At 52.8% G+C, this 26,173-nt stretch overlaps 1 protein-coding gene and 1 pseudogene across 1 annotated transcript in view; both read right to left on the bottom strand.

Moving 5' to 3' along the window:
• TTLL1 (TTL family tubulin polyglutamylase complex subunit L1) overlaps nt 1-5,693 on the bottom strand; it is a 31,035-nt gene extending 25,342 nt beyond the window's left edge. The window contains exons 1-3 of the mRNA XM_047067234.1: nt 5,625-5,693; nt 2,539-2,570; nt 199-269 (exon numbers count right to left, since the gene is read on the bottom strand). The gene's annotated coding sequence lies outside the window, so the exon portion shown is untranslated. The remainder of the gene's footprint in view (nt 1-198; nt 270-2,538; nt 2,571-5,624) is intronic.
• A 13,346-nt stretch (nt 5,694-19,039) lies between these two features.
• Nucleotides 19,040-19,518, bottom strand: LOC124501104 (60S ribosomal protein L23a-like; annotated as a pseudogene).
• Between the last annotated feature and the right edge of the window lie 6,655 nt (nt 19,519-26,173).

A 26,173-nucleotide genomic window follows, 5' to 3' on the forward strand; every position in this document is an offset into this window, starting at 1 on the left:
AAATGCTTCCCAGGCACGATCCCCAAAACCAGTAAGGCAGACAGGACAGATATTCTCATCCTCACTTTACTGAGCAAGGACACGGAGCCTTCAAGGGGAGGTTTTCTTGGTGCGCCCCCGCCCCCCGCCCCCGGCTCCCCCTTTCCATCGTGTGGACAATGGGTGCTAAGGAAAACCAATTGCTCAGGCCGGACCCACCATAGGTACTTATGGAGCCAACAGGAACGTCCAATTTCTCTCCTTCAGTGACTCGTGCTGCGGGTTCTTACCTAAAACAAAACGAACACGCAGACGAAATGTACACAGCACAAGACCGAGAGACAGAGAACACCGCAAGCCCGCGCCTCGCCACGGTATCCGGGACATACGTCTTCTGCCGAACAAGGGCACGCCGCCAGATGCTTCGGGGCCTCACTGTGCTAAGTATCTCTGAATTCTATTACTTTCTGGCTCCCGCGGCCTCGTTGAGCTGCCGTGACACTCCTTCATTTCGCGCGCCCCTGCTTGGGCGAAACACCACCACCTCCCCGCTGCTGCTCCGGATCCAGCTCTGCCAATCACACAAGGCGCGGTTCAAAGGCCGCCTCCCCCAGGGAGCCGCTCTGGTCACCTTTTCCCTCCGCCGAACCTCCTGTATCCCTCTCCCGGGATAGTCGGCACACAGAACTTCCTGGCTTGTGTTTTAGTTCTCTGCGTACGTTCCTTCTAGAAGTGTGCGAGGTGAGGGCTCTCTCAGTCACCTGTTTCCTTCTCATCCCACCGATTCTTTCTAGGTTCAGGTGGGAGCATTTGCAACAGAGATCACAGTCCCTTCGGCCGGCCCCATTATCTCCAGATGGCGGGCTCAGTTGGTGAAACACGCGACTCTTAATCTCCAGCTTATGAGTTCAAGCCCCACACTGCATGTAGAGACTACTTAAAAAAAAAAAAAAAAAAAAAGGAGGAGGAGGAGGAAGAGGAGGAGGGGCGCCTGGGTGGCCCAGTCAGTCAAGGGTCTGACTCTTGGTTTCAGCTCAGGTCACGATCTCACAGTTTGCGAGTTCGAGCCCCACGTCGGGCCCGGTGCTGACAGTGCAGAGCCTGCTTGGGATTCTCTCTCTCCCCCTCTCTCTGCCACCACCCTGCTCACTCTCTCGGTCTCTCTCTCTCAAAAACAAATAAACTTAAAAAAAATTAACAGCAACAAAAAAGGAGATCTGGACACAGACACAGGCAGAGAACGCCATGTGACGACACAGGGTCGTACAGACACACGGGGAAGACGGTCACGGGAACATGAAGGCAGAGATCACAGCGATGGTGCCACAAGCCAAGAAAAGTCTGGGTCCGCCAGAGGCTGGAAGAGGCGAGGAACCCGCCCCAGATTCTTCAGAGAGACCGTGGCTCCACCGACACCTTGATTTCAGACTTCTCGCCTCCCTGAGCCACCCACTTCGTGGCCCTTTGGCAGTACGGCCCTCGGAAACTTACGCAAAATAGAACCGTCCCAGACACGAGGAGACGAAGAAGAAACTTCCACCCATAAAGGGCTTTAAATACGCATGTGGGAGCGAGAGCACAGCACAGTGATGGGCGACAGGGCAGACCAGTTATTGACGGTTAAAAAAGAAGAAAAAGAAACGAACTCAGGCCACCTCTCCTTTAAAGACACACAGGACTTCTTTTCAGAAATGCACCGAACCAGCACGGTCACCACCACGTAGAACCAACGACGAGGCAGCCTGGGAGGGGCCAGAGGACCGGATGGCAGGTTCCTCTGCACCTGAACCCTGGAGACGGTTCGTTTCCGGTGCTCGCACGCCCACGGGTGCTCACTAGTTCTCTTGGGGCCTCGGCACTACCCCCCCAAAACGGGAATGAAAGCCACAGGTCCTTCATGGTATTGTGGGGGTCACGGCACGGTCGGCAGGTGTGGGCCTGGCACACCACAGGGACTCCGGTTCACTGGGTTGGAAACGAGTGCCTCGGCTCTCCCTGATTCGGCCCTGCACACTCCTCCACTCCGCCCCACCTGCAGTGGGCCCACCGGGCCCTTGGCTGGGTACTGGCGACCCTCCCCACCCTCTCGGGGTCGGTAACTGCATTTGTATGCTATCACTAGAAACAACGGCTACCATTCACGGAACACCAGGACCCACGGGGCACAGAGCTGGGCAGTTTGCACCCGCTCTTCTCTACCACGGGTACCGTTCTGGCTCCCGGGCTGCCGGGGGGCAGGTGTTCTCCCCATTTATAAGATGGGGACAGTGGGGCTCCGAGAGTAACGGGCAGAGCACAGATAGCAGCCTGAGGACACCCACACTCGCCTCCCTCCCACAGTGTCGACTGTCAGTTCACCTACAGGGCCGGGGGTGGGCTGATTCGTCTGTCCCCCCAGCACCCAGCCGGGGCCAGGCACAGTGAAGGGGGCTCGAAATGGTCTGCGGAACAGGCGAAGGAGCCAGCTGGCCAATCCGCCCCCCGCACAGAAGCTGGGGCTGCCTCCTTCCCAACCCTAAGAAATACTAAGCCCTGTGCCTTAGAAAAATCAAGAAATACCTGACGTCAGATGGTCTTCCTGTTACTTCCTCCTAGATGAGGAAAAAAAAAAAAAAAAAAAAAAAGCTAGGTTAACGGTAGCCTGCAATGAACTTGATAGGTCACCTCTCTAGTGGTTCCCAGGAACTGCGCGTTAAAGCCATTCGGTCTGCTGCTTTTCAAACTGAACAGCAGAAAACCTAACCCAGAAAAACAGTCAGTTGTGTGCTGATCTCTACGCTGACCGTGCTCGAAATCATAGCGGACTGCTGTCACCTCCTAAGGTACGTCAGCCAGGCAAAGGCATTCGGAAACCAGGCAGTTGGCAATTTTCAGAACACGACGTGGGACCCACTCCTGGGGCCGGTGGGTGGGACCTTCGTAAGCGTGAGGACAGGCTGGCACAGGGATGGCCCTGGGGTCTGTGCTTCGACAGCCTAGTTTCTTTCTCACCCACCCCCTCAGCACCGACAGCCGCTCTGTGCCGGGTCCGTGACGGGAGCCACAGAGCTGCCTGGGACGAGGTGCCCGTGGACGGTGTTGATCCAGGGAGGCAAGAAACACACCCCATCTGCTGAGGGCCCCAGCGGCAAAGTACGTCGGCGCCCCAACAAAGCTCAACTGTGGTCCTGAGGGGGAAGTGGCTACTAATTCATCCAGCAGCAAATGGTGCCAGCTCTGCTCCAGAAGATTCCAGATCTGTCTATGTCTCTCCCCAGCGTCCCCGTAATCCCGGATGACCATGGCAGGCTCCCACTGGCTTCCCTAGTGCCGGCCGCACCCCAACGCACCCATTCTCCGCCCGGCAGCAGACTGACCCCTTTCACACGCACCAAGCAAATCGCGTCACCCTGCCCCTAAGCCCCCAGGGGCTTCCAGAACAAAGCACCCAGAATAAAGCTGTCAGTCTGCCGATGACTTGCAAGGCGGACCCCGTGAAATCTAGGCTTCCCGTCACCTCTCGGGCCTCGTCTCCAGCACCCTCCCCACGCACCAGCTCTCTTCAGCTGCTCACACCCACCAAGCCGCATCCTGTATTGAGGCTTTGCTCTTCCCCCTGCATCTGGCCCCTTCGCAAAGGTCAACCTTTCCGAGTGGCCTTCCCAATTCCCAACCACTCACCACGCTGTCGCTTTGCTTCCCGGTGGCACCCCGGCTGTGCCCAATCGTTCGGTCCAGGGCCAACTCAAAGCATGGCCCGTGAACCTGCAGCAGCCGCACCACCAGGAGCTTGTTAGAAAGACACATTCCTGAGCTTCCCCCAACCCCTACACCGAGGCACACGCTCAGACTCTCTGGGGGTGGGGCCCAGGAATCTGTATCTTAATAACCTCTCAGGTGAGATGCCTACCCCTGCCCAAGTTTGAAAAGAACTGGTCTAGGGGCGCCTGATGGCTCAGTCGGTTGAGTGTCTGACTTCGGCTCAGGTCGTGATCTCATGGTGTGTGGGTTTGAGCCCCGCGTCAGGCTCTCCGCACTGTCAGCACAGAGCCTGCTTCTGAACCTCTGTCCCTCTCTCCCTGCCCCTCCCCTGCTGGTTCTCTCTCTCCAAACTTACCCAGTAAACATTTTACAAGAATCTTCAAAAAGAACTGGTCTAGTTCATGAACTCGGTGACTCCCTATCTTTGACATACACATCTCCCACCAGGAGAGCAGACATGTTGTTCCGCATTATTGCCTCCTGAATCCCCTGCGTCCAGAATAGTGTCTAAAAACAGCAGGTGCTCAATCAATATTTGACAAATTAACTAAAATAAGGATGGGAATTCCCTCCGCACACCATCAAACAAGTGCTGTCTGCGCCAAGTAGAGAACGAGGCACGGCCCAGCCCCACAGGGGCCGTCAGCCCTGCAGGGCACAGAAAACCAGTAAAAGCACCCACAGATTCCACAGCTTTTCCAGGGGCCTGAAGCAGACCTGGAGTTGGGCGGATTTCTGCTGAGCGAGAGAACATCTCGGGGAATAGCTGGACCTACAACCCCAGGAGGACAGAACTTTGCCAAAAGGCCTTTCACATCCCGGAGTTATGACTACATCCAGTTACAGCCAGGACAGCCATTCAGGAGAAAAAGCAGACAGAGGGAAGAACTTCCATTCATAGAGTCACTGCACTTTTCTGGGTCCAGCCATAAAAAAAAAAATAACAACAAAAACCGAAGCCCTCTCTGTCTCCATCCCCACTACCCCCCCCCCCAAACACTCTGGTCAGTATCACTTTCAACAAAGTCCCAACGAGCCCAGGATTCTAAGGGCATTTCGATTCCTTTCCGGCCAGTCTTCCTTGAGAAGGAAAAAAAAAAAAAAAATGCCACCCTTAAAGAAAACAATAGCTCATAGTGAAAAACAAGGACTTTCCGCACCGCTGTATGGCCACCATCCATGTCCACACCCCACCGGGAGGCAGTGCCAGCCTCCACAGCAACTACTCAGCACTATTGGTAATCCCCCGGGGAACAGAGCAAGACCAACCTTTCAGCGCTGCCACAAGCCAGCACTGAAATGTGCTCATTAAATGTTTTCGTGAACAAAGAACCTCTCTGCAAACCGTAAACTGCTTACAATAGGATACTTTTACTTCTCGAACGAATGCCCTGTAATGCCCCAGCTACTCTACGGGGTGCATGGCTACCTACCCACTCACTCCCACTCCCTTTGAGTGATGAGGGCACGGGGAGGGGCAGTGCCTAGGTCCCATCCCTCAGAGAAGGGCGAGCAGGGCGGAGGACACGAATCTGTCTCCAGACCACAGCTGCCGCCACAGGTACACCGCGCCCTGCAAAAGATGCCGAGAGAAACAATACAGACTGCAAATGAATGGGAAAAGCCCAGGAACGATGAAATGCGGGGATAACCCATATGAAGAAGAATGCAATTACAACGAGCGGGCAGCACAAGGAAAGTCACAGGAACTCGGAGGAAAAACAGGGGCACAGTGATCGGCGCAGGCTTCCCGGGGGCCGCGGGTCCGGCAAACAGCATCTAAACCACACGGTCGCGGCCGCGTAGACCCGGGCGCCCACGCTCGCTCGCGCATGCGCACCCGCCCACCAGGAGCGGCCACACCCTCGTCCGGGGAGGCGGCGGCCTCGGCGGCGGGACCTCACCTGCGGGACCTCACCGGGCAGGGCGGCCCCGCGCCGGGCCCCGGCCCCGCCTCCAGCCCCACTCCGGCGCCGGCAGCAGGACGCCGCTCGCCGCCCCGCGGACCGGCCCGCCGCGCGCCGCGCTCTACTTCCGGGGCGGCGCTCTGGCAACCGAAGACGCGGCCGCTGGCGCCGCGACTGCTTCCGGGGTCACATTTTCCCGGCCGCTCCCTAGGCCCCCCGCCCGCCGCGCGCTCGGCGGAGATCCTAGAAGAGCCGGCCCTCCATCCCCGGGAACCTCGCAGCCTTCAGGACCCAGGAATGAGCTTGAGAAGGGTCGGGACGCGAGGTGGAGCCTGACAGTGGGAGGCAGAGCCGTGGGGTGATTAGGGCCCGGGGTCCGGTCCCCTCGGCTGCTCAGCTAACGTGTGTGTGCGCTTGGCGCTGTCGGTAGTGCCTCCCTTGGCGGGTGCGTTGTCCTTAGGTGACATGTTGTGCTCGGCACGTAATAATCAGTACGGGGCCTTCTCAAAGGTCACCTCATTTGTGAAATATCCCCTGAGCGTGGCGCAGGTCTAGTTTCTCTAACTGTATTTTGTAAACTCTATCAGGAAGAGGCAGCTTGGCCCAGTGAGAAATTTAAAACCAGAGCCAGACCTGGATTGAGCCCTCGCTCCAAAGTCCACTAGCTTATGTGGCTTTCGGCAGGTCACTTCCCTTATCTGACCTTCAGTTTTCCTGTCTATAGTCGGAAAGAAGAGAAGCAGAATTTTACATCCCTGCTCTGATACATTCTAGCTGTTTGGGCACAGGCACCTCCGATCCTCTCCGTTACAATTTCTCCCCAGAGAAATCTCCGTCTCTCGGGGGTGGAAGAGATTTTAAATTCCTGGTGCATGGCACCTAGGAAGTCGCATCACTTGGCTTCCCACATCCTCCTGCCTTATGCAGCATACGTGCCATTCCAGATGCATCACCAGCAGCCAAATAGTAGAAGGCTTGGCGACAGCCAATGGAAGGAGACCAACATCACAGGGAAGAGCAAATAGTAAAAAAATAAATAAATAAATAAATAAAAATAAAAAAGTTGTGGCCAATATGAAAAATTAACTGGGAGCTAGGTGATCCCAGAGGGAAAAGACAAACTGAGATCATGTAAACGTAGTTTAAAAAGTTTTCAAGGGCTTGGGGCTCCTGGGTGGCTCAGTCGGTTAAGCGTCCAAATCTTGGTTTCACTTCAGGTCATGATCTCACTAGTTCGTGAGTTCAAGCCCCACATTGGGCTCTACGCTGGTAGCACAGAGCCTGCTTGGGATTCTCTCTTTTCTCTCTGCACCTCCCTGGCTCTCTCTACCTCAAAATTAAATAAGCTTTTTAAAAAATGTATTTAGGAGTACGTGGTGGTTCGGTCGGTGAAGCATCCAACTTTGGCTCAGGTCATGATCGCACATGGTCAGTGGGTTGGAGCCCCACGTAGGGCTTTGTGCTGACAGCTCAGCTATCCGGAGCCTGCTTTGGATTGTGTGTCTCCCTCTCTCTCTGCCCTTCCCCCGCTTGCACTCTGTCTTTCAAAAATAAAACGTTAAGAAATAATAGTAAATAAATAAATATTTAAAATAAAAAAGCCTTCAAGGGCTTTCCATTGCCATCAAGATAACCAGGTTTTCGTTTTTAAAGTAGCTACAATCTGTTAACCCTTTTCCATTTTAGCATCTCGTTTCCTGTTGTGCTTAGAAAGACCCATTCTCACAAGTTGTAAAAGCATAACTTGTAAGAGGCTAAAAAGAAAATCAACTAAGCTAAATGATACATTGAAAATGCGTGTTAGGGCACCTGGGTGGCTCAGTTGGTTAAGCATCTGACTCTTGATCTTGGCTCAGGTCATGATCTCACCAGTTGGCGAGTTTAAGCCCCGCATCAGGCTTCCCACTCTCAGTGCAGAGCCTGCTTGGAATTCTCTCTCTCCCTCTCTCTCTCTGCCCCTTCCCTGCTCATGTGTGTGTGCTTTATCTCAATAAATAAATAAATAAATAAATAAATAAATAAAATGTGTTTTTGAGAGAAAGAGAGAGGAGGAGAGGTAGAGAGGGAGGGAGACAGAATCGCAAGCAGGCTCTGCGCAGTCAGCACAGAGCCCAACACGGGGCTCAAAGTCACAAACCATGAGATCATGACCTGAGCAGAAATCAAGTCAGATGCTTTTCCAACTGAGCCACCCAGGCAGTCCCAGCCTGTATCTTTTATTGTCTGGATTTTAGTAGCACAAAAATATTATTTTGTAATTTTTTTAAAAGCTACAATAAAATAAAGTTAAACTTTTTTCAATTTTGAAATGGCAGTCTGAACATACGTATTTCCCTTCACACCCCAAATCGCAATGAAAAAGCAGAAGAAAGACAAATACAGTAGAAGATGAATCATTCAGGATTCTAAATACCAAAGGCATCCAAACCAAAGAATCACTCTATCAGGTTTTGTCTTAAGATCATCTGTTTCTCATGGGAATGCAAGCTGGTGCAGCCACTCTGGAAAACAGTATGGAGGTTCCTCAAAAGGCTAAAAACAAACTACCCTACGACCCAGCAATCGCACGACTAGGCATTTATCCAAGGGACACGGGTGTGCTGTTTCGAAGGGACACATGCACCCCCATGTTTATAGCAGCACTATCGACAATTGCCAAAGTATGGAAAGAGCCCAAATGTCCATCGATGGATGAATGGATAAAGAAGATGTGGTATATATACACGATGGAGTATTACTCGGCGATCAAAAAGAATGAAATCTCACCATTTGCAACTACATGGATGGAACTAGAGGGTGTTATGCCAAGCGAAATTAGAGACAGACAAATATACGACTTCACTCCTATGAGGACTTTAAGAGACAAAACAGATGAACATAAGGGAAGGGAAACAAAAATAATATAAAAACAGGGAGGGGGACAAAACACCAGAGACTCTTAAATATGGAGAACAAACAGGGGGTTACTGGAGGGGGTTTGGGAGGGGGGGATGGGCTAAATGGGTAAGGGGCACTAAGGAATCTACTGAAATCGTTGCACCATATGCTAACTAATTTGGATGTAAATTTAAAAACAAAATTTAAAAAATAAAAATAAATAAGATCTTCTGTTTCTCAGTCATGCCTCTGGGTTTGCTGAGGATCAATGACCATATCCCATTGTCACTGGTGCTGGAAGATCCAGCAGGCGGGGCGAGATTCATTGCCCACGTCAGGTGGTCCCCATGGGTAGAGTGACGACAGGAGATATTACGTGGTGAGGTCACAGCACGGGTTCTGGAAAATCCCAGTTTTTGTGTTTTTGAAGGATAACAATTGTATAAAGTCCTAAGTTGAAAGTGTGCAAATGTAAGTGCATTGGTTGTTAAGTTCTTTTCAAGGACATTACTCTCTTTAGGTGCTAAGATAATGGAGTTCCAGAAATAGTCTTTACCCAGGACGGATCCGCTTCCAGAACTGGTTCTCTGCATGAATGACTACCTGCTCTAAATCTGTGACATAGTTGGGAAACTGGAAGAGATACTCCCGACAGACAAAACAGTGAGGAATTCCTGGAAGATGTGTTCAGAACCGATGAATGGGCGGCAACCCCGGTAAAATGGGGACAAATACTCCCCACCAAGCAAAAGAGAAAAGCTCCAAAAAAGGTGCATTTTCTGAACAAAACCCTGGCACACCTCTGAGATAAGAAGCAAGAGGGAAGGTGAGAAAATACGCATGTGGACAGTTGGCCAGAAAGTTAATCAATGGTGTGGCTGGGTCGTTGGTCTCCCCAGAGAGCAGTCTCCCATTTCAGCTGAAATGCCTTAGACCGTCTCAGATTGCCCAGACCACCATCACAAATCCCCAGACACCGGTTGCCTCTCACATGCCACAGATTTATTTCTCAAAGTTCTGGAGGCTGGGGAGTCCAAGATCAAGGCACCAGCAGGTTTCGTGTCTGCTGGGAACCCACTTCCTGGTTCACAGACCATCATCTCCTTACCCTGTCCCCACAGGACAGAAGAGGTGAGGGAACTCTCTAAGGTCCTTTTTTTTCTTTTTTTTTTAATGGGCACTAATCCCATTCATGAAGGCTCTACCCTGGTGCGCTAATCACTCCTCAAAGCCCCCACCTCCTGTCATCATCACGTCGGGGATTAGAATTGCAGCACATGAATTGTGTGTTGGGGGGGGGATGTAAACATTCAGTCCACTGCCCCATGAGAATAAATAGTTCATGAAAGAGAGAGTTCGGACGAAAATATTAAAGAACAACAATGGCACAAAATTCAGCCAAAGGAGAACTGAGCACCAAGGAAACAGTTAATACAGTTAATACGCTAGGTCAGGAGACAGCAAACCACTGGCCACATCCAGCCTGCCACCTGTTTTTTACAGTTCGAGAAAGCTAAGAATGGTTTATACCCATGACCATTTGCAATCGATTGGATGACTGGGAACACGCTAACTTTGAACCCCAATTTAGTGAAAGTTATCCCCCCTCCACCCCCAAGAAAGAAATTCATCCTCCTCATTAGTAGACCCATATTACAAAAACATATGTATGTTCTCAATTATGTTTTTAACTTAATTCAAAAGTTGTGAAAATTTGTGGACTTTGTAAGTGGCAGAGCCTGGATTTGAACCCTGGAAACCTGACCATTCACACCACTGCCTCCCCAGAACATAAAGAGCCGCCTTCTGGAGAAGACAGGTGCATTTTCTAGATGGTGCTCTGAGCTTCGCTTAGGAGCATTCCTGAAACCTCCCCACAAGTCTAGCTAAGATCCATCATCATTTCCATTCAGCGCCACCTAGTGGAACCAGCACTAACCGGGAGCCTGACTGGCCGAGTTTGCACCCTCTACTGCCCCTGTCCCTCCGTGCCTGGTCTCTCCGGGGTTCCAGGCCTTGGTGTTGTCACCTTAAACCAAGGAGGTGAACAAGAACAGGAAGATCATGCAGGTGAGGCTTTCCGGCCTCGAGCTGCTGGCTCATGGGTGTTCAATAAACCTTATCTCCTGGATGAAATGTACCAGCAACGGCCGGTTTCCCAGGCCGGTTCCAAGGGACACTTGAAATACTGACTTGCGCATCGTTAGGGCCCTTTTTTGGGACGATCTGGACCCAGCCCCTTCCCAACCTCTGCTCTCTGTGGCCCTCTGCCCTCTCCGCAGGTGGCCCCACTGCTTCTCAACCCCCCCACCCCGAGAGGTCATCATGTGGCCCTGATTCCCTTCTCTACCCCCACCATCCGTGTGCCCTACACTGAGCTCTTCCTGCACAGAAGTAGGGACAAAGTCTGTCCAAGCGTCCTTCTTACTAAGAACCACCAGCTCCTGTGGTTCTTAGGGGCCGAGGGCCAGAACCAGCTCCATCGTTGGAGGGGCCCAGTGCAAAATGAAAACGCAGGTACTCTTGTTCAAAAATTATGAAGCATTTTAACAGTTACAGTAGCATTAAGCCAGCTGTGGGGCTGCGGGAGCATCAGTTGCCCAGGTGACAGCCCACAAAGCCCAACCCACCGTGTGCAGGACACCGGCCAGAACGCCCCTCACCGAACCCTCACAAGAGTCTCGCCCAGCAAGCGGTGTTCTCCCACTTTTTCTTTTTTTAAATTTGTTTGTTTGTTTGCTTATTTAGAGAGACAGAGTGCGAGCAGGGGAGGAGCAGAGAGAGAGGGAGAGAGGAAGAATTCCCAAGCCGGCTCCGGAGCACAATGCGGGGCTCAAACCCGCAAACCATGAGATCGTGACCTGAGCCAAAACGGAGTCAGACGCTTAACCAACTGAGCCACCCAGGCGCCCCCTCCCACTTTTTAAAAAAAGTGATGGCAAAATACATAGAACATAGAATTTACCATCTTTACCATTTTTAAGTGTACAGCTCAGCCGTGTTAAGTATATTCACGTTGCTGTATAATCCCCAGAACCTCATCAGCTCGCAAACCCGAAACTTCATCCACGAAATGATGACCCTTCCTACCCTTTCCCCCCAGCCCCTGGCAACCACCATTCTACTTTTTGTCTCTGCAAACTGGAAGGCTCTGGAGACCTTAGATAAGTGAAATCATACAGCATTTGTCTTTTTTGTGACTGGCTTATTTCACTTAGCATAATGTCCTCACTCAAGGTTCCTCCCTCCTGTAGCCTGGTGTCAGGATTTTCTTCTTTTTTTAAGGGCGAATGATACTCGATTGTATGTACAAGCCACGTTAGGCTTATCCATTCATCAGTGGATGGACGTTTGGGTTGTTTCCACCTTTTGATTGCTGGGAATAATGCTGCCATGAACGTGGGTGTGCAAATATCTGTTCCAAAACCCTGCTCCCGATCCTTTTGGATATTTACCCAGAAGTGCGTTTGCTGGCTCACGTGATACTTCTTCAATTTTTTTTTAGGAACTGCCGCACTGTTTTCCATAGTGGCTACATCATTTTATTGTCTCACCGATAGGGTGCAAGGATTTCAATTTTTTCCACATCCTTGCTGATCTTTATTTTTTCCTTTTGTTTTTGTTTTATTTTTTTTAAGTTTATTTTTTTTAAGAGAGACAGTGCGCGTGTACAAGTGTGAGCGGGAGAGAGAGAATCCCAAGCAGGCTCCCCACCGTCAGTGCAGAACCCGATGCGGGGCTCGAGAGATCATGACCTGAGCAGAAATCGAGTCAGATGCTTAACGTACTGAGCCACCCAGGTGCCCCTTTGTTTTTGTTTTATTTTTAAAAAAAAATTTTTTTTTAACGTTTTATTTATTTTTGAGACAGAGAGAGACAGAGCATGAACGGGGCAGGGGCAGAGAGAGAGGGAGACACAGAATCGGAAGCAGGCTCCAGGCTCCGAGCCATCAGCCCAGAGCCCGATGCGGGGCTCGAACTCCCGGACCGCGAGATCGTGACCTGAGCTGAAGTCAGACGCTCAACCGACTGAGCCACCCAGGCGCCCCTTGTTTTTGTTTTAAATAGCAGTCATCCTAATGGGTATATTTCCACTATGGTCACGCTGCCACCAAGGAGGTCTGTCACCGTCGTCAAGGTGCCAGCGGAAAGCACAGTCGAGAACTTTGAAAGAGCCCCGGCGCCTTGCTCCCTGAGGCCATCGTGAGCCCCCAGTGGCTCCATATGCTACTGTGGAACCCAGCGACCCGCCCACCCAGGGCCCAGGCTCTCACAGACCCGCAGGCCCTGTCCTGCAGCAGGCACAGACCTGTGGTCTAGCCAGGCACTGCCCCACCTTCAGAGCCTCCAGCGGCCCCAGGGCCACCCTCGGGCTTTGGCTCACTGGTGTTTCTATCACCCCCACGCCAGCCCCTTGCAGCGTGGAGGCCATGGGCTTGATGGTGAGAGTACCCGGACCCAGACTGGGCACCTACCAAGGATGGGGAGGGGCTGCATACTAGGGCCCAGCTCTGGCTTTGTGGTGCCCACTTCTGGTAGGTGGTGAGGCGGGAGGGAGGGCGTTGGTGGGGGGAGGGATTGAAGCCCAGAGGGCAGGCTGCCTGGCCTGGGGCCAAAGGAGTGGAGTCCTTGGGGGCTCAGAAATGATGAGAACAGAGATGGGGAGGGGTTTGAAAGCAGGGAGCCCCTGCCTACCCCCCTCCCTGCCTCCCCCCACTCCTGCCACTGGAAAGAACGCTGTCAAGAATAGTCTCTTTCAGGGGCGCCTGGGTGGCGCAGTCGGTTAAGCGTCCGACTTCAGCCAGGTCACTCGCGGTCCGGGAGTTCGAGCCCCGCGTCGGGCTCTGGGCTGATGGCTCAGAGCCTGGAGCCTGTTTCCGATTCTGTGTCTCCCTCTCTCTCTCTGCCCCTCCCCCGTTCATGCTCTGTCTCTCTCTGTCCCAAAAATAAATAAACGTTGAAAAAAAAATTAAAAAAAAAAAAAAGAATAGTCTCTTTCTTGGTAGTTGTCCAGGACTGGGAGACAACCCCCTGGTGGGCTGTGAGCTCTGTTTAGAGGGTCATGACCAACATTAAAAAGCAAACATTAATTCATTCAATAAATAATTACCAAACGCCTCTCCCGTGCTTGGCTCCGGTGGGGACAACACACATTCCGTGGGGCAGAGGAATGATCGGCAAGTAAATGAATAAATACAAACATACCAGGTCGTGTATAAGAGAAGACACACAGGCTCTGTGGGGCTGTGACTTCTGGCCTCCCGGAGGCTGTCACTGGAGGCCTTCATTCCACCCCCCAGTTTCTTCTGTCATGTCCTCTTTCCTTCCTCTCTTTTATTTATTTAAAAAAAGTTTTTAAATTTGGGGCGCCTGGGTGGCTCAGTCAGTTAAGCGTCCGACTTCGGCTCAGGTCATGATCTCGCGGTTCGTGGGTCCGAGCCCCGCATCGGGCTCTGTGCTGACAACTCTGAGCCTGGAGCCTGCTTCGGATTCTGTGTCTCCCTCGCTCTCTGCCCCTCCCCCGCTCCTGCTCTGTCTCTCAAAAATAAATAAATGTTAAAAAAAAAAAAGGAAAAAATTTTTATTTTATTTTAGAGCAAGCTCGAGTAGAGGGGGAAGGGGGGGTAGAGAATCCCAAGCAGGCTCCACACTCAGCGCACAGCGTGGGCGCCCCCCACTCAGAACTACCTTCAAATCTCAGTCCTGCCAGCTCTCTGGCTGGGCAACCCTGGGCAGCAAACATAACCACTGGGCACCTCGGTTTCCTATCTCATGACCCTTGTCCCAGGCCTGGCACACAGCAGGGAACCTGGCCCAGGGGTAGCCAGAGGGGCCTAGAATGCCACGGGGCCCCGTCCAGGAGCCTGGGCTGTTGGGAGCTGGGCCCGGCCTCCTCCCGTCCCCAAGTCAGGGCTGGCACGGGGTAGCTGAATGGGGAATAAACACAAGAACAGGGTTTTGGCGACACCTGGGTCACACCGCCACGTCAGCCTCATCTAGCTAGGTGACCTGGGCGGCTCGTGGACACAGCAGAGGGCGGAGACAATTCAGCAGAGTTGTGGGCCCGAGAGGGCCTTTCAGACATGAAAATGCCCTCCCTGCACTTCTGTGTTCCTGGCTAGAATCTTCAGTGCCTGGAGCGGGTGGGAGGCAAGGGCCACTCCTCAAAGCCAGCTGGGTGGGCCATTTCCGTGGGGGGCCCCGCTTTCTCCCACCCCGTCCTTCCCTTCTCATCCATTTCTGTGCCTGCAGGGACCCCGCCCCTTTGCCCTCATGCTGGGATCCCCCAACTGTCCCCCAGCCCTGGGGGGGCCCCAGGTGTTCAGACCCTCCACCAGGTAAGGCTGAGTAGGTGTTTAGTCAGCAGTAGAGGAAAAACAATGACAAAAGAATCAATTTATATCCCGGAAAGCCGCCCACAAGCTGTGGTTTTGAATTCTTAGCCTCTCGGGTGCTCAGTTCCTCCTCTTTAAAATAGAACCAGCTGGGGGGTTGTGAGGTTCAATGAGGCCGCATGGAACAGTCCAGCAAGAAGCCGGGCCTGGGGGCGGGGGGGGGGGGCGGTTTCTATGATCATTCCTGTTATTACTATTATCATTCATTATTAATGAAAGAGAAGCACTCAGATGAGGACCACATTCTGTGTGTGTGTGTGTGTGTGTGTGTGTGTGTGTGTGTGTGTGTGTGTTTACCCCATGGCAGGACTAAGGTTTGATGGGTTGGGATGGGGGTTGAGAGAGAATCTAGAGTCCAAACCTTCTCTCCAGACAAATCTCCGATTCATGGGAAATGCTCCCCCCCCCCATGTTAAGGCCCCAGGACAGACACCAAGCCAGTGAGAGAGATGGGGTCCTGTCCCCCCACCCCCCAACCTCCGAGTGCCCGTGAGCCAACCGCACACATTCGTATCCCGTCCTGCTCAGTACTGCTCATATGGGGAAACCTGCACCATGGAGGGAGCCAGCTGGTGCCAGAGGGGGTCTGAGCCCAGGTCTGGGGGACTCTGAGTTTGCTGCCCTTTGTCTTGGGGCAGCTGGAGGCAGGCAGGCTGTGCACCATCGGTGGGGGAAGGCGGGGTGTGCGGGCGACTGCCGTGGGTGGTGGAGGCCGAGAAGTGCAGCTGGAGGTCAGGGAGCCCATCATAGGAGGCTGGCCGATCACCTGTCTCCCTCTCCGACCGCCTGTGACTATTCACGGCTGTGCCCCCCGGGGACCTGGCATGGGTCTGGCCATGGAAGGTGGCCAGTGAGGACTGGGAAGGACCAAGAAAAGAACAGCAACCTGTATGAGCGCGCGTCTAAAATACCCAGACTTCTCCCAGCCCTGGGGCCCCTCTCTCTCAGAAGAAAAGGTCTGAGTACGTACCTGACCATCTCTTCTGGACCTGAGCTCGGCCTTTAGGGCTCCTGGGCCTTGGTTTCTCCATCGAGAAGGGTCCACGCACCTCACCTGGCAGTGCTTTCGACGAGATGGAATTTAACAGAACCGTGTGAGCGTATGGACCCTAATGTAATAAGCCCTCGATCCTCCCTCCGGCCCCCACACACTTGACCCCTCACCCCCTCAGACTGCCAGAGGCGGTTGCACCAGACGACGGAGTGAGGAGGAAAGCATCTGCAGGTGGCAAGGAGGGACCGGGTGTTGGTGAAGAGACCCAAGAAAAGTTCCTACCAATGAATTAAGCCACCCGGCCTCGGGCAGGAAAATCTGAGCCCCGATTCACGTCATGATATCTGCGACGGCTTTCCGAGGTTCAGAGTTACCCCTGTTCAGCACTGAAGGGAACTGAGGCAGAGGTAAGGAGGCTGGCCCAGGCCCCACGGTTCATCTGGGGCCAACACAGACCTGACGCAGGACCTGTAGAAAATTCTGGGCAGATGCCCTCAAACGAGCACGTGCACCCTACTGGGCTGCGCTGGGTTCTCACTGGCCAAACGCTGAGGGGTCAGTTTCCACCCCCCTCCCCCGCCCCTCAGTGGGCTCCAGGCCCAGGCCTCCTCCAGCCAGGATCATTGGCTCACTGATCTGAGCCCAGTCCTTGATGGGGGTGATCCGTCCTGCCACCGGGCTTGGCTAGCAGCTCCCTCCTCTGGAAACAAAGAGCCAGGTCAAACGTCTGTGCTTCAACTCTCCAGCCTTCATACCTCTGCTCACGCTGTTCCTTCTACCCTGAGTGTCCTTTAGTGAAATTTCTGGGTCGTAGACGTTTTGAGATGTGTACCAGGCTGACCTCCAGGCTGCATCTCTGTGTGTTCCCAGTCCCAGTGCCCAAGGAGACGGGGCTCCCCACTCCCCTGTGGTCATCAAAGGCTTGATTGCTCGGCAGTATCTTTATTGATTCGATTTGGGGGAAATGGTGACACCTGCACTTCTTCAGAAGAGAGGACGAGACTGCAGAACTTTTAAGTAAGAAGAAAAATTATTTCTCTACGAAAGAAAAATTCCCAAAATGCTGTGGTCTCTCGGGGTCCTCCTCACTTTTCGAGGCTGGAGCAGGGGCGTTTGGGACAGCTGTGGTTAGCAGTCCTGAGACGGGGAAACCTGCAGGCCTGGGAGGAGAAACGGGGTCCTGCTCGAGTGGCCCGCATCACCTCCTGCTTTCATTTTCCTCCTCTGTAAAATGGGAACAGCACTGTTTGTCTCCTAGGTTGTTGTGAGGACAGAAAGGGATGGTGAAGGGACATTCCCTCATTTTTAAATCAGAGATCTACAGAGGGTCTGGGGTGCGGGGTGCGGGGTGCGGGGTGCAGGAGAGGGAAAGTGAACCCGCGCCCCGCCCTCTCGGAGCTTACAGACCGCAGGAAGCCAGACTGGGAGAGGTCCTTCGAAGGGTGCCTCCTCCCCCCAGAGAAGAGGTGTGGACAGCAGCTGCCCTGACACCACAGGCCAGCCCCTCCTTGTGGACTGTGGGCATGTGAGCCGTAGAAACTGCTGTTACTGTTTTCAAAAAATCTGCTATCACTGATAAACTGAGCTGTCAGAAGGGATGTTATTTCTGGGTGAAAGGAGATTCTGCAGAACCGGGGCTCCTTCCTGCCTGCAGCCACGTGGGCCAGGTCCCTCTCGCCAGACCTGACTTGAGTGATAACCTGGGGCCTTGAACCTGCTCCTGGCATCGAACAGCGGTGGCCGTCGCTGCAGGATGTCCACGGCCTGCGGCTCAAGGCCCCCACAATGCTTCAGGAGCAGATATCACCTTCTCTCTGACCCTGGATTCCTGGAATTGTCTGATGGAGCGGAGGCCTGTTCTCTGTCCCCCTGACAGGTTGCATGAGATTAGGTTATTTTGGTCACTCGGGGCCATTTGGTTTTTTTGGCCCGAACATGTGTCTATTAAATTGTTGTGGCACGAGTTGAGTGGCCTGGCTGGTTAAGCCTCCTTAATCTGCTCTGAAATGCATGGGCTCTGTTTTCATTTGTGATACGACCCTTGTCACCAGCAAAGGGGGCCCCTCGGGTTCCCATCATGGGCTCCGCCCACCAAGTAAGTACTCCTGGCAGCCGGGCATCTGGGTCTTAATTAGAATCCTTGCTCTTGGCTATTTTAAGTCTGATGCGTTGTGCTTTGTGTTGTTTAATTTTATTTTCCAGTATCGAGTTTTCATTTACATACCGGAAAGTGCGCAAATCTTAAGCGTTCAGCTGGACGCACGGTTACATGGGTACGTACCCCATGAGCACCATTTGCACCACCCCAGAAAGTTCCCTCATGCCCTTTCCCAGCCAGTACCCACCCCCACCTCGAGACCTAGCCAATAGTCTCACCTCTATTACCATAGATTAGTTTTGCCTATTCTTGAACGTCACCCAAGTGGAATTGTGCAGTATGTTCTCTCTGATGTCTGACTCCTTCCACTCATCATAATATCTACTAAAAAGTTATTGTTTTGGGGCGCCTGGGTGGCTCAGTCGGTTGAGCGTTCAACTCTTGATTTTGGCTCAGGTCATGATCTCTCGGTTGGTGGGATCGAGTCCTGCGTTGAACTCTGTGCTAACAGCTTGGAGCCTGCTTGGGATTTTCTCTCTCTCTCTCTCTCTCTCTCTCTCTCTCTCTCTTTCACCGCCCCCCACTCTCGCTCTCAAAATAAATGAACATTTGGGGCGCCTGGGTGGCTCGGTCGGTTGAGCGGCCGACTTTGGCTCAGGTCATGATCTCGCGGTCCGTGAGTTCGAGCCCCGCGTCGGGCTCTGTGCTGACAGCTCAGAGCCTGGAGCCTGTTTCAGATTCTGTGTCTCCCTCTCTCTGACACTCCCCCATTCATGCTCTGTCTCTCTCTGTCTCAAAAATAAATAAACATTAAAAAAAAATAAATGAACATTTAAAAAGTGTTATGGCCAGAAACATAATACATCTTCATTGGAAAACTTGCAAATAATGTACAGGAGAAAGAAAAAAAAAACACTTGATAATATCTGCACTTATTAACCACTCTTGACCTTCTAGAATGTTCCTTACAGACCTTTCAAGGCAAATGAAATTTTTTTTTTCTAATGGTGAAAAAATTTATATTTAGATTTGGCCAGCTGGACTCAGTTTAGATGATCCCCATTTTGTTGGCAACATCCAAAGCATCATGGTCGGGAGCCAGTCGAACATATGCCGTCTTCTCTCTATCGGGCCTGATCCGGGTGTTGACCTTGGCCACGTCAATGTCATAGAGCTTCTTCACAGCCTGTTTGACCTGGTGCTTTGTTGAACTTGACATCTATGATGAACACAAGTGTGTTGTTGTCTTCTATTTTCATATCTGACTCCGCAGTCAGGGGGAGCTTGATGGTGGCATAGTGGTCAAGCTGGTTTCTCCTAGGGGGCCTCTTTCCAGGATATTTGGGCTGCCCTAGGAGACGCAGTGTCTTGGGCCATAGAAAAGTAGGTGACGTACGGATCTTCTTTTTTTTTTATGGCTGTGGACGCCTTTCAGCGCTGCTTTCTTGGCCTTCAAAGCCTTTGCTCGGGCTTTGGTTTCGGGGGCGGGGGTGGGGCAGGGGCTTCCTTCTTCGCCTTTGGCGCCATCTTTGCGAAGGGGGAAAATATTTTCCAACTTAAGTCAACTCCTGTGATACATTTTACCCTAGAACATTCTTGTCTCACTCAGCACAGCCGAGGTGCGATGCCTTTCCACGTCAGGACGTGTAGACCCACAGCTGCACAGCACGGCATCTTTCATCCCCGGATGATGGGGACTCAGGTTGTCTCTCCCATTTGACTTCCTCTTGCTTCTCTCTCACTCCCGGGACAATATGCTCCATAAGAACAGAAAACGTATCTGTCTGTGTGTCGCCTCCCCCACACGGCGTGGGTGCGGGAGGGAGCGGACAAGTTTCAGAGAACGTGCTCGCACACACACCTGTGACAACTAGTTTAACTATGTTTGCAAGAAAATTCCTGAAATTCGGATTGTTGGCCCCCAAAGAATACACATTCTCAAGTTTTTGGGTTTTCTTATAAATATATTTTTTTAAATGTTTATTTACTTTTGAGAGAGAGAAAGTGCACAAGCGGGGGAAGGGGCAGAGAGGAAGGGGGACAGAGGATCCATCCGAAGCAGGCTCTGTGCGCACAGCAGGGAGTCCCATGTGGGGCTGGAACTCAGGAACTGCGAGATCGTGAACTGAGCTGACGTCAGCCACTCAACTGACTGAGCCACCCAAGAGCCCCCACATTCTTAAGTTTTTTTGTTCTACATTGCCAAATTACCTTCTGGAAAGATCTGTTTAATCATGTGTTCATTCTAATTTTTAGTGAACACCTACTCTGTGCCAGATACGGTCCCAGGCGCTGTGTTTATAGCGGTGAGCAACCCGCGTCTTCATGGAGCCCGTGTGTACCCCCCACGAATCGGGAAGGCCCAAGGCCACTTTCCCACCGCTCACCCTCACTCAATTACCTCGTGCTTTTGAAACATTCCCCATTGGGTGAGAAGAGAGATCTCACCACTTTTTTAAAATGTGTATTTATTTTTGAAAGGGAGAGACGGAGAGAGAACGAATGGGGGAGGGGCGGGGGGGGGACAGAGAATCCGAAGAGGGATCCGTGCTGACGGCAGAGAGCCCGATGTAGGCTTGAAGTCACAAACCGTGAGATCACGACCTGAGCCGAAGTCAGACACGTGACCGATTGAGCCACCCAGGAGACCCTCAACAATTTTTTCAAAATGTATTTATTTTGAGAGGTGGGGGGAGGGGCAGAGAGACAGGGAGAGAGAATCCCAAGCAGGCTCTGCGATGTCACCGCAGAGCCTGACACGGGGCTCAAGCCCACCGACCGTGAGGTCACGACCTGAGCGGAAACCAAGAGTTGGACGCTCAACTGACTGAGCCACCCAGGCACCCCGAATGCCGACTCCAAGTTAAGCCTTGTTCTAGGCTCTGAGGATACGGCGGTGAAGACAGGAAAAAGGATAGACAAAGATCCCTGTCCCTGTGGCACTTTTATGCCAGTTGGGGGAAACATACCATAAACAAAATTGAGAACTATGGTGCCCGTAAGAGGTCATAAATGCAAGACAGTCATAAAAAACTCTAGGAAGCCAAGGATTGCAGGGTTAGGTGGGAGTGTCAGGGATGCCTTGCTGACAAAGGTGACGTTGGAGCCAAGATTTAAGGAGATCAGAGGACCAAGCTGCAGATTTCTAATGGAAGAGCAATCCAGGCAGAGGAGTACGTGTAAAGGGCCCGAGGCAGCCGAGAACCTGTGTTTGAGGAATCGCAAGGAGGCCAGGGTGGCTGGAATGAAATGCGCAATGAGAGGAGTAGTTGAAAATGAGGCCAAGGGGTGCCTGGGTGGCTCAGTCGGTTAAGATTCTGACTTCGGCTCCGGTCATGATCTCGTGGTTCGTGGGTTCGAGCCCCGCGTCGGGCTCTCTTCCGTCAGCATGGAGCCCGCTTCGGATCCTCAGTCCCCCTCTCCCTCCGCCCCTCCCCTGCTCATGTGCGCGCGCTCTCTCAAAAATAAACATTAAAAAAAAAGAAAAAGGAAAAGAAAATGAAGCCAAAAAGGTAAAATGGGGCTAGGTTAGGTAGGGCCTTGAGGACTTTGGCTTTTACTCTGTAAGACAGAGAGCCCTGGGAAGATGTGTGACTTGGGGGAATGCAACCTGAGGGTCCACTGGAGGGCAGGGGCACTTATAAGGCACAGGCTGTTGGCAGCTGGCTTTGGAAATCCTATAGCGTCATTTCTGCCAAATTCTGTTCATTAGAAATTAGTCCCCCGAGGGGCACCTGGGTGGCTCAGTTGGTTAAGCATCTGACTTTGACTCAGGTCATGATCTTGTGATTTGTGAGTTAAAGCCCCGCGTCAGGCTCTGTGCTGACATCTCGGAGCCTGGAGCCTGCTTCGGATTCTGCGTCTCCCTCTCTGCCCCTCCCCTACTCATGTTCTGTCTCTCTTCCTCGCTCTCTCAAAAATAAATAAACATTAGAAATTATTCCCTGGAAATCAGTCCCTGGCTGGCTCAGTGAGTAGAGCAGGCGACTCGTGATCTTGGGATTGTGAGTTCAAGGCCCACATTGGGGGTAGAGTTTACAGGAAGAAAAGAAGGGAAGAAGGGAGGAGGGGAGGAGGGAGTTGAACCTGGCCCACATTCAAGGAGGTGGCAGGTGTAAGAGAAGGAACCATCGAGGACAACTCTGAGGTCTTTGGCCTGAGCACCTGGAAGGACGGGGCTGCCGTCAGCTGGGACGGGATGTCAGCTGAGACTGGCTGATGCCGGTGTGGGAGCAGGTGAGTTAGCGGGGCTGTGAGAAGGCCAGCGCCAGACCCTTGGGAGAGATCTGAGGGGGTAACTAAGCTCTCCGGGTTTCCAAGGCATTACTCAAGCAGCTAAGAACCAGCCTTGACTTTCAAAAATATTCTTACTACCGCTGACTCTTGTCCCCTAAGGCCTCTCTAGGGCCTGAAGTATCTGGCTCCAGGCTCTGGGCACCCAGGGACCCTTCCCCACCTCCACCTTCCCTCGATCTCCAGCGGCTCCCCAGCTGAAGACAGATGCTTGGTTCTGGCCATTGACCTTGATCTCGGTCATTCCTGAAGCTTCCTCGAATTCCCAGAGAAGCCAAGTGCTATTGGCTGTATACAGCCCGGACTCCAGATTCATGTGCCCCGGGGCCCCCACGGATGCATGGTCACACAGCCCTACGGTGACCTGTAGAGACTGCCTGGTCCTGCTCCCCAGAAATTCCAGGCAGGGCTAGCCTGTGGGGATGTGTCTCTTAACCCAGTGACCTGGGGAAACTCCCCCCTGCACAAAGGTTCAACCCCCCCCCCCCGCCTCCCCCCCCCACCATGTCACTGGACTCCAAGGGGGACCAACCCCCAGAGGTATCTGGAGAATGTCCCCATCTTCCCCCCCTACAGCTCCATAGACAACATGTGAATATGCACACACATACCCCACTCCCCAGGTTGTAAAGCGGCAGTTCCTCCCCCACCCTCCCTTAAAGAAGAGGGAGGAAGCTTCGAGCTGCCATAGAAACTATTGTAAAATGTGGTTCTTGGGGGAGAAATGATGTAAGGACACAGGGAGGAAACTGACTCAAAACAGACAAGCCCGGAGGTGCTCATCCTCAACGCATTTGCTGGCTCAGCAAGTACTGACTGAGCCCCCACCCTCGAGCCCTGCCCAGAACAAACCAAGCCTGGCTCAGTCTCAGCGGGGAGCGGGGAGTCCGACAATAGACAAATACATTTGTAAATAAATACGGGCGACAGCAGAAGGTGTCGTGGAAGGACAGAGCAAAACAGGTAACAAGGGACGCAGTAGCCCCACCAGCTGCTGAGTGATCTGGGACAGTCATGGCGTGATGGTCTCTTCAGGCACCCGCTGCCGTCCTCACAACTGGGTGTCACTGTCCCCCACTCCCTGCAAAGTGAGAGAAACAGGCTTGGATGCAGTAGGTGAGTTCCTGCTCACATAGCTGGGAAGGGAGCCCCCTCCCCCTCATCCCAATGCAACGGCACCTCCCTATCCTACAGCTCAGCTGGCCTCTCTGAGCCTCAGTCTCCTGGCCTGTAAAATGGGGATGTCATGAGGTTCCCAAGGGCTTCACAAGAGGTCCATCCATAGGGGGCCGCACTAGCTGTGGACTGCAGTATCGTCTGGGCCAGATGAGCAGAGCAAAGTAAAGGAGACCCTGCTGGCCAGCTGTGGCGGGGGGGGGGGGGGTAACCTGGGTCTTTCTACTAGTTGGACGGAAGCTGGGATGCCCTCCCTCCCCCCAGTTCAGGAGCCCTGCCCACTCTCAGAGACCCCAGGCTTCATCTGCCATCCAATAACATCTCATGTGGCTGCCGGGTCCAGTTCCTAAAGATCTAGTCCTGCTCAGAGCCCTTCCATCGGCCCCCCCAGTACCCACAGGACAATAGGACCAGACTCATCTTTCCCTTTTGGTCGAAATCCAGCCCTTTCTGGCTCTCAAATCTAGCCCTTCAAAGACCTCTTCCTCCAGGAAGACTTTCCTGATATGCTTGAGTCTTCTCTAAGGAGCCTGACTCAGTTTTCCCTCTCCCGAGGCCCGGAGCTTTCTGCCTGAGAGCCATTATATTCTTCTGTCCTGCTTTTATCTCACTTGGAGCTATAGATTTGCCCATTGTCTTTGGCTCAGCTCCAGTCTGAGACAAGACCAAACAGTTTTCTTTCTCTTCCTAAAAAAAAAAAAAAAAAGAAAAGAAAAAGAAATTTTTTTGATTCCCAATACACATCTGTAGAGAAAAAAAAATCTGGAAAATACAGAAAAGCACAAGGCAGAAAACCATACCAGTTATCCGTATGCCCAGAGATGACCACTATTCCCGTTTTGCAGTCCTAGATTTCTTCCCAGACTTTTCTATAAGGATATTTTCAAGATGTGGGATTGTAGTGAACGCACTGGCTTGTAAAAGTGTGTTTTCTCGTTTAATAGAAGCCGTACCTCCGAGATACAGTTTCTTTGGTGAACATGCCAAGTGGATTCCTTCAGGAATAGCCTCTGGGTTTCCTGACCTCCAGCTGTGCGCCGGGCACTGAAGTTTTCCTATGCTTCCATTTCCTCAGCAGCCCGAGGCCACACAAGTTATAGAGTCAGGATCCAACCTCAGTGCTGAGTGATCCCAGAGTCCCCGTTCTCGACTTTCTCACTCACCAGGCTGCAGCCTCCCTCTCTGGAAAAGGCAAAGACCCCAACTGAAAGTTTGCTTCGTTTGAAGGGGTTCACAGACTTCCTGAAGCCTTGCTACAGACCCCCAAGTCAGATGGGACAGGGAGACCAAGGTTCAAGCCCCAGTCTTCCGATCTCTTGGCTAGGTGACCTTGGACTCTTTAGGACCCCTCTCTGAGACTCAGTTTCCTCGTCCGTGCAGTGGGGAGACCTACCTTGCAGGAGCACATGAAGGTGACACGAAATCACCCAGGAACACGCCCAGCCCACAGAGCTCTCCACAGCCTCCTGGCAAGGAGCTCAGGCACAAGTCAGGAGAGAACAGCAAAGCCCTTTGATGGGTCCCTCCTGATATTACGAAGCCTCTCAGAGCGGGAGAATTTTCCAGATAAGGTGTCCCAAGGCGAGGCCAAAAGTCTGGGATGGCAAGTGGAAAGACAAGACCATTGAAAATCCCACCGATGCCCGGTTCCCCCACCTGAGCCCCGGTCACTGAGGCTGGCACTTGGCAGACACACTTGGCCAGCCCTCCTCGCCCCTGCCGCTCCCACCTCCCCTCCCCTCCCCTCCCCTCCCCTCCCCTCCCCTCCCCTCCCCTCTCTCGCCTTAGCCAGGGGAATGTCCTCATCTAGGGAAGGCCCTGTCCTCATTTCTTTCCATCTTTGCAGGAAGGTTGCGTCCTCCCTCCACCACCTTGGCTAGAAGGCCTGGCCCTCCCCCTCTCCCCACTCACCGCCTGGCTTTACTGTGCCCCCTCCAGCATCCACGTGCTCCAAGCTGCCCCGCTCTCTGCTCCCTCTTCCCACCGCCCCTGTCTCCCCACCAGCCCCCCCCCCCCCCCGCCTTGGGTGAATGTCCTGCTAGAACGTGTCATCTCTAGACCCCCATCAGCTACCACCCCGCCTGGCATATGGTGACAATCAATATTCGTTAAATGAGTGATCCAGAATAAAGTCGTATCAAGGACGATACTCAACCCTAAGTTGGTGTCAGAGGATCTACTGGATAGTGGACCCCTAAACTGCTGAGAGAAGGGGTCGGCTGGGGCTGGAGGATCCCAAGGCCCCTGGAGGCAGCTCCTTGGGATGGAGACCCTCCCCCCTCCCTGGGAAGGAAGGGGCTGCCCCACCAGGTCGTGGTGTTCTCTTAGAGAGCAGGATTCACGGCATGATGGCCCTGGGACAGGCCAGCAAATCCCTATGGAGAAGGCGAACCTGAGGCCCAGGAGGTTTGAGCCCAGCTGTGGAGGGGTGGAAAGGGTACTGAAAGGACCTGGGCTTGTAACTGTCTCTGCACACAAAGGCTGGCTGCGTGATCTCCAGCAACTGACCTCCTTTTTTTTTTTTTTTTTTTTAAGGTTTATTTATTTATGTAAGTAAGCTCTACACCCAACCCCGGGCTCGAACCCAGCACCCTGAGATCAAGAGTCGTACACTCCTCTGACTGAGCCAGCGGGGCGCCACTAGCCTCCTTTTTTAGATCCTCAGTTTCCTGATCTGTAAAATGGGGCCGCAAGTTCTCTCTTGCCTGCTCTG

Source organism: Lynx rufus, unplaced genomic scaffold, assembly GCF_022079265.1.
Source record: "Lynx rufus isolate CCGP_SWC_20201006 ecotype Redwood Valley unplaced genomic scaffold, mLynRuf1.p SCAF_7, whole genome shotgun sequence".
Classification (NCBI taxonomy): domain Eukaryota; kingdom Metazoa; phylum Chordata; class Mammalia; order Carnivora; family Felidae; genus Lynx; species Lynx rufus.